This window comes from Spinacia oleracea, chromosome 1, assembly GCF_020520425.1.
Source record: "Spinacia oleracea cultivar Varoflay chromosome 1, BTI_SOV_V1, whole genome shotgun sequence".
NCBI lineage: Eukaryota > Viridiplantae > Streptophyta > Magnoliopsida > Caryophyllales > Amaranthaceae > Spinacia > Spinacia oleracea.
The window spans coordinates 46,508,063-46,517,226 of record NC_079487.1 but is presented as its reverse complement, the minus strand read 5'-3'; positions in this window follow the sequence as shown (position 1 = coordinate 46,517,226).

Sequence of the window (9,164 nt, the reverse complement as noted above, 5' to 3'; positions counted from 1 at the left end):
TGGTCCGGAGAGAGAAATGTCCCTCTGGCTTAGGCCTCTCATCCATACAATGTACCCCGCGGATAGAGTAACTGACCCAGGTGGGAACTGGATACTCAGGAATGGTTTGGCGACCCAATACCGCCTCCAAACTTCAAGTCGATTGGCATTCAGCGCAACAGGTTTCGGGTTCTCTTCAGCACAGTCCGAGATCTCCTGTTTCAAGCCATACTGTCTCATCTCTCGAGCAGCCGAGTAGAAGACCAGCACTATGAGGCTTGGCACCCTCAAAGAAGTAGAATCAGGGGCATGTCTCATGACAGCAATTCCCCACCAAGGAACTACCCACATTATACAAGATTCAATCCCAGAGAGTGCGCTTCGCCACTCGTCCAATGAAAGTCGGCCATACATCATGGGCGCACGGTGAACCCTTTTCTATTATAGCTCTCCATGTTCTCCGGTGGTGCCACCAGCATGAGCCTCTCCATAAGCCAAACCTTGGGGAGTATACAAGAAATGCATTTCAAAATTCAAAATTCAAATACAAGTACAAACTCAACAATACAAGAAGGCTCCAGATCCTTACTTGGAGTAATACTGGACTTCCTGATGGCAAAGAAGAAGGGTCTGACTTCAGCCTGTCAAGGCCCATCAATGTTTCGCCAATCACGATCGGCATTGGGTCCCGACCATGAGCAAACTGCTCTACAATTTCTATTAGGGAGGCGTCACCATTGCCAAACCCCTGCTTCGAAAAGAGGAAGCGAGCAAAGATACAAAAACTCAAGGCTCTCAAGCGGAAAACTTTGGGAACATCAAGCCTAGTAAAGTAGGTGACAAGGAGGGACAAATCCACCCCTCTGCCATATTCAACAGCACTCAAAAGTGGGGGCTTCAAGCAAAAATATCTTTCAAAACCCAAGAAAAAGTGTTCTTCAACACCGGGCATGCATGGCTCCAGCATAATGGGCCACCCCAATATAGCACTAAATTCTTCAGGGAGGGGACATACCTCATTATTCCCAAAGCGGAAGACATGATGATTCGGATCCCAAGCCTCCAAAGCAGCAAGAATGAAGTGCGCATCCAGCTTTACAAATCGGAAGGAGGCGAGCACCCCAAGATGCATGCCATCAAGCTCCCTTTTCTCCAATTTGCCTAGCGAACCAAGCCACGAGTTCAAGGCACTTTCAAAGGACATAGCCATTTTCTCTCTTCTTTTTCGTGAGGAAGCAGTATACAAGGAATAGCAGGGAAGGATTGATGCAAGAAATGATCCGAAATACTCCCTATTTATACAAGAGTCGGCTTGCACAACAGCACGCTGGCGCTAGGCGCCATGTCCTGTGCTAGGCGCAGGGGCCTGCACCAAAGGACGAGGCCACCGTCCTCTTTTATGACTCCGAGTACACACTCTTTAGTGTTTCGGACAGCAAAGTACAAACCTTCATTATTCAAGATTCCAAAGCCGTAGGTCGCGCAACTTCAAGCAATCCGGATCAATGCTTCAGGCAGATTTCGGTTCAAATTATTCAAAATTCAAGCATTCTAGTCCTAGATCGGCGGCCTAAGTTGAGTCTGCATATGCATAGCAAAAGTTGAATATACTTTGACTTGCGCTTTTCCTAACCAAAAAACCTCAGTCAAAGTGGGGGCTTATAGTGGGTATATACACCCGAAAAAAGGGGCAAATTTTTTCAAATTTTTTACAAATTTTCCATGCATGCATATAGCTACAAATTTCAAAGCACACACAAAGCATACAATTTCAAATATTCAAACATTAAAAAGCCAAAACTTCAAAAATTTCGAACCGATTCAAGTGCAAAACCATACAACCATTCAAAATTCAAGTTCCAAACCATACAAATCCATACAAATACAACCCATCCTATACAAAATCAACCCAGGCAAGCTGGAGCTCGCTACCATGCAGGGTCAGTCCGAGTCATCATCAGCTGTAACGTCCACCACAGGCTCCTTGTCCCTGTTTCGCCTCCTAAGGCGCTCCAGATCCCGATCCAACTCTGTTGCAGGGGTACTAGGATCCTGCTCCGCGATACGAAGAGTGCCAGGAGAGAGATGAACTCCCTGTTTAGGAGAAGGATACAGATAAGGCGGCGGCATCGCCATGAACTGGTACGACGCAAACATCTGAGCCTTACGCATCCTCTCCATCTCCGCATAGTAAGCCCATGAATCTGCACCCCAAGGCTGAGGACCACTCCCTCTGAAGTAGTAACCGGGAGGAGAAACAAAGGGCCTTGAACTGCTTGCACCTCCAAACGAATGCCTGGTAGGATCAGCATGTACAAAAGAGGCAGCTCTCTGATCAGCATCCGTATGCCTCTGATGAGCTCCAGCACCGGACCCCTGTCCTAGGTCCAAGCTCGGTCCCTCCTGCCTCGAGGAAGTCTCTCCATGAGGCTCCCTATCAACGGAACCTCTACGGCCTCGACGGCGCTCTTATACAAAATCCAAATTTCAAGAATCAAGAGCCAAGTTCGAATTTCCAGAATACAAATTTCAAAATCAAGAAAAGCACCTCTCTGTCCCGGCCAGAAAGCTTCCGGGTCAACTTGGCCCAATACCTCTTCCAGGAATTAATCAAGAGCATCCAGCGACGCACTCTCACCCGTGGCGCCTGCATACAAAATTCAAGATCAATTCTCAAATATAAGATTACAATCAGTTTCAATGAGATGCAACAGTACTTACAGCGGCATAATGCTTAGGTACAGCATCATACGATCTCCGGTGCGGAGGAGAAGCTACAGGAATGGTCACCTCCACCTGTTCCCCTTCCGAGTTCTCATAGCGACGGATCCTATCAGCATGGGGAATGTCCTCAGGATCAACCTCCTCCTCCTACATACAATCAGACAATCGTCCAATCATACAAGAATACGAGAATACAAGAATACAAGATACAAAGTTCAAAAGCTCACCGGCAGTACGAAGCGTACTGGTGGAGCCAGCCTCCTCAGGAAGTCGTCATAGCTACCCTTCCTTTGTACAAAGTCCCTCCAAGAGCGGCAAACAGCATCGCCCCTAGCATTCACATAGAGCCGGGCAAGATCTTCATCCGGCGCTAGCATGGACTCTGGTTGATCCTTGGGGACAAACCTATTCCCCGAACTGTGCTGAAGGGATACTCGCTCCCCCAGATACCACATGTGGCGGTACGCCCCTAGGAGCAAAACCCGCCGTCCAGACAAGAAGTGGGCGCGAGCAGCCGAGGCAGGTACAGGCGCGTTGGCAAAAAGACGCCACACCACCTGCAAAGCAGATAACTCAGGAAACTATACAAATACAAATACAAAAGAGAAAAACAGTACAAAAATATTACCTCATCAGCAGGTAGAACTCTCCAAGCTCTGCGGGAGGCCGGCAGAGGCACCCTCCTGCGCATCGCTCCTATCCAAGAGGCAGCATACGGGTAAGCCGCATCTCCAGTACGATCCGGCGCCAAAGTCGGAAAATGCTCATATATCAAAATCTTTCAAAAGAAAGGAAAACATCAATCAAGTTCAAATACAAACATACAAGTATAAGGCACAAAGTACAAGGAGTCTTCAATACCTCCAGCACACTCCACAGAGCAGCCATGCTCGGCTCGCTCTCCGGCGCAGTCAGGGAGGCCCACTTCATCTCATACAAGAGGTGGCTATAGGCCAAACCACCCTAGTTGTAGCTCGAAACAGCCCTCAAGTCCTGCAAAACTTACAGGAATCTAATGTGCACCCGACTAATCCTGCTCGGGGCCACTACTCTACTCACCAAAGCTAAGAGGAATAGCCTAACCCTCTGCTCTGTAGACACACCAGCACCACGGATAGCATCCACAATCACCGTCACGGAAGCATGGGTGTCGTCCTCTAACAAGTCAACAACAGCGCCGAGCAAGGCCCCTGGCAGCGGCGGAGCGCCACGTCAGCTCCGAATCAAAGGTCACATTCCTCTTAGAAAAAGGAAGACCCGTAATCATGGCAAACTCAAAAGGGGTAATGGTGATATCCCCCCATGCCATATGAAAAGTGTTGGTGGTATCCCACCACCGCTCTAACAAAGCCCAGAGCCAGGGTTTGATCCTCGTTCTCCTCGAAGTACCTCCCGTGGCACGCCAGAAGTCAACCAGGATCGTCTGCAACCAGATCTCCATGGCCTCCTCGTCAGCACGAATGGTTGCAAAAGCCTTCTGAAGCTCCGCCAAGGACCAGAAGGTGCCAAACGGCTCTCCGTCAACCTACAGATGAATGAATCAGCTCAAAACCTATACAAGTACAAAATACAAATTCAAAGCACAGTACAAGGCTCACCAAGCCAGCGCGAGGCCGCTGAGACAAGTGAAACTCCGGTCGAAATACTAGATCGGAAGGACTTCAACCAGTACCAACAAATGTGGGTGCTCTCCGGGGAATCATACCCCCATCCGCAGCATTTACCGCCGCCGCTTCATCGTCCGAAGCGTCCTCCTCAGCAGCTCGAACCACCGAAGATTCGGCGAGCTTCCTCCGAGTATGACGAGGCATACTAAATCAAGCAGAGTACAAAGTATCAAAATTCTTAACTGGGGGCTATCCTATACTAGCCCGTGCAAAAATCAAAAATCAGAGGCTATCCTATACTAGCCGGTACAAAGTCAAAAATTCAAAATTCCCCAGTGGCAGTACTAATTCAACGTGGGACCTCTAGTTCAAAATTCAAATTCTACACCAACGCCTAGGCTATCCACGCCAAATCAGGTATACAAATTCTACACCAACGCCTAGGCTATGTACGCCGAAGCAGGTACACAAGTTCAACATCAACATCTAGGCAGCCTAGCCTATGCTCTCTTGAGACCCCGCATGGTCACCAATGAGACTACTATCTACAAATACCAGGTACAACATTGAAGAAAATTTTCAAAAAAAAAATTCAAAACTACAAGTTCCAACAGTTCAAGTTCGAGTGGCTATCAAAAAATTTTCTACAAGATTCAAGAAGCCTACTATCATGCAAGCATCATACTAACAAGTATCTCAAAGTACAAGAACATCAAAGCTACATGCAATCCTAGAGTTATTTCATAAGCAAAAACATGAAATACTTACATGAACAAGGCAAGAACAAGACCAAGGGAAGAGCTTATTTGACCTTTGAGGGAGAAGAGCAAAGAATTCAAGAGAGTGTGCCTCAAAATGACACGGTAAGGGGAGCTTTTGTAGCTCGACCCCGCGCCAGACGCCGAGGCCGGCGCTGGGCGCTGCCTGCTGCATGCGCAGAATCTGCCGCGCGCGATCTCCCGTGCTGATTGCACGTCCTTTACTGCTACGGTATTCCGCACCAAGCATCAAATGTCGCATCAGGCCATCTTTCGAAAATATGGGTATACACCCGTATCTCCAAGTACAAACAAATGAATATTTCAAGAATACGAAGTCCAAAAAATACAATGACTCAGGCATTCGACTCCCAACAGACCCAAGCTCCAGGAAAGTCAGCCGAAATTTCAAAATCTTAAGGGCCAGCAAAAAGCTCTTATCCCCAGCAAAGCACATCCCCAACGGATCAACTCCGGGTATTCATTATTCAAAAATTCTAAAATTCAAGATTCAAAATTTTCGATGCCAAGCTCCGTCCCAATTCAAAGACGGAAGTGCAGTACAAATACGAACCGGAGTCGTCACAGCCGAACAGAGGTAGACTCTATCCTTTTTTCTAACGCCTGTTTTGTGCAGGTACCAGCGTACAAAGAGTGGTCTTGATTGCAGAACATCTTGATCATTCTCCGTCCCTTTCGAAATACTTTGACTTGCGCTTTCCTAACCGAACGCTCAGTCAAAGTGGGGGCTTCTGTAGACACCTAATTTGTGTCTCCCCTCTGGGATGATGACGATACCATTATCATTACTAGGCGGTCGGAGAAACTCCGTGCAGAAATATCAATTTCTAAGAACATCTCCAAAATACAACATCCAAAATCCAATCCCCGAGGTCGTTCCCCTCCCGGAACTCGGTACAAAATACAGTCTTCAAAACCAATTTCAAAATCCAAGTACAATCTCATCTAGTAGACCATTCCATTGGTTTTACTAAGCCTTTTCCACTCAAAATCATATAAGGCAAGTCAAGTTCAGGCGCCGACCCACAAAACCGAGCAAGTCGAGCCCCGTCCCGTACAACCGGAATTTAAAACCCGAAACGCCTTTTTGTTAGACGCAAAATCAAGTCTTAACCTCCAAGAAAACACTACGTGCCAAGAATCGTACTATTCGTATGAAGGTACATCAATACAAGACAAATCAAGGACGAAGCCCGCGTCCTTGTTTTGGCAGCACTCATGCCACGTCACCAGCGCTGGGCGCTGGTTTGGCGTGCTGCGCTGGCAATGACTGGCGTTTTGCAGCCATTTTTCCTATAAAAACCCCCTAATTTCCAGCATTTGGGGAGGCAGATTCAATATACAACGTCGTAATACAAAAATTACGCCTCAAATTCAAATAAAAAAATCCTTCAAAAACACATACAAACTTCAAGTTCTAAGCAATTGGGAGCTTTAAAAGGGATTCTTGCCTAAACCTAAATAGGTAATTCTGAATCCCACCATATTCAATCATGTTTCTTTGACTTTCCTATTTCAAAAATGATTGGCAATTTGGCATTTTTACTACTAAAAATGTCACTTGCAACAGTCATACATCTTTTCAAAATCCACACTTTTCAAAATACAAAAATGCAAACTTTCAAGATTCAAGGATGTTCAAAGTTGTTTGCAATCACTTCTTTGAACTAGAATCCTTTTCAAGTATAGAGTAATCAAAGATGACACCTTTCTAGCTTTTAAAGGTTTAGTTTTTTGAGATTCAAGACTCCATTTTTCAATATACAAATTCCAGTTTTCAAATTTCAAGATCCCACAATGTTTAGGGTTGCTCATAACTACTTCCCTAAACTAGGATCCTTTCAAAACAAGAGCATATCAAAGATCTAACCTTTTCAACAATAAAAGGCCCGATTTTTGAGATTCAAGTCTCTTAAGTTCCAATATTTCAAGTACAAGTTCAATATTTCAAGTTCAAGTTAAAATATTTCAAGTTCAATATTTCAAGATTCAAACTTTCAAGTTCAAGTTCTATATGCAAAATCTAGGATACTTTGGGATGAGCAACTTCTCCCAAGTTGAGATTTTTGGCTTTGAATTCTTGTCGGGCGCACTTATTTTTAAGGAGCCGCTTGGCGTTCGAATCTCATGTGCCCAAGTACAAATTTCAATATCGCAATTTCAATTATGCACCTTTCAATATTGCAATTTCAGTTATGCACCTTTCAATTCCGCAATTTCAATATCGCACTTTCAATTCCGCAATTTCAATATCGCACTTTCAATTCCGCATATTTACTTGCCTAGTCCTTCTAGGCAATGTGGACCTACTCCCTAGTCCGTCTCTAGGGGGTCCTGTATTTACTAATTCCGCACTTACTTACTATTGTGATGTTGCTTTATTTGCTTTATTGCTTTCATCACCGCACATGTTAAATACAACAAAATGCAAGGTTACATTGAAGGAAATAATGCCCTTGGTCCAAGTATGCATTCTATGTTAAGTCTAATAAATGCGGTTCAGTATTAATTAACAAGTTAATAATTCAGTGAGATCAAGTGAGCTGAATGCCTAGCTAGAGGCCGCTTCAGTTCAAGTGGAATTAATGATATTAATCCACAGCTTACTCTTGACTGAACCCGTAGGGTCACACAAATAGTACGTAAACGGATCAAGTATTTAATGGCATTAAATACTCCATCTATGAATATTCGGAACCGACGGATCTTGGTTTCAGTGGGAGCTAAGATCGTCACAGGCAAGAAATGAATACTCCGGAAACGATGATATTGCCGGAAACGGAAATATGGATCGTATCGGAAATATGAATATTATCCAAGTCGTAGATGTTGCCGGAAACGGAAACATGGTACGTATCGGAAAATATTATTGGAAATGGAAATATTACCAGAATCGGAAATATTGCCGGAAACGGAAATATTGTCAGAATCGGAAATATTACCGGAATCGGAAAATAATTCCGGAAACGGAAATATTAAATATTTGTTCGAAACGGAAATTAATTCCGGAATCGGAAATATTAAATATTGTTCGTATCGGAAATAAATTCCGGAACTGGAAATTTAATCGGAAGCGTATCGTACGAATTAGCATCGGACGAGGCCTGCCGGACGAAGGCCCAGCACGAAGCCGGGCCATCGCCCAGCAAGCACGCACGCCACAAGCCCAGCCAAGGCAGCGCCCAGGCCTACCGCAAGGCAGGCCCAGCGCGCGCCAAGGCCACGGATGCGTGGGCCGCGCTGCGTGGGCTGCTGCTCGCACGCGCATGGGCAGCCCTTGTGGCTGCCGTGTGTGTGTGAGTTTGTGCTCATGCGTGATTCCTAAATCTACAAGAGTCAGTGTATGATTAAATTTCTATTCCTAATTGGATAAATTAATTAAATAGAATTCATGTAGGATTCTAATTTCAATTAATTCGTATCCTACTAGGATTACGATTCCTTTTCCATAACTCTATAAATAAAGGCCTAGGGGTCATTATTTATGCAACAAGTTTTTAAGTATTCAAAACTAAGATTTTTAAGCAGAAAAATCAGCCAATATTCTTGCCTACCCAACCGAAAATATTAGAACCTTAAGGGCGATTCTAGTTGGTCAATCTTAAGGCGGATCCGGACGTGCTGTGGACTATCTACGGAGGGACGACACTTGGAGTCCTAAAGACTTGTTCTTGTTCGGTTCGGGCGCAGCTAGGGAAGGCACGCAACAAAGAGTATGCATCTAAATTATGCTATATGATTATGTGTAAATAATATGTTGTCCTGGGTTAATGGTTGTTTCCGCATGATCTATGTAATGTCATATGTATCATAACCTAACAGTGGTATCACGAGCCCCTTATTATTTTCATAATCTAAATTGCATGAACATGGTTAAATTTTACAAATTTGCAAGAATTAAAAGGGGTGATTAATTTTCGTAATTGTTAATTAATTGCAAATTGCGTTTATTTAATTATACGTACGCAGTTTTTCGGCAGTTTCTTCGTTACTCATCCGAATTGAGTGATTTTTGTGTCAATTCCGCATGTAAAAGGCATTCTAAAATTTTGACAAAAATAGTATTTTTCTGCCG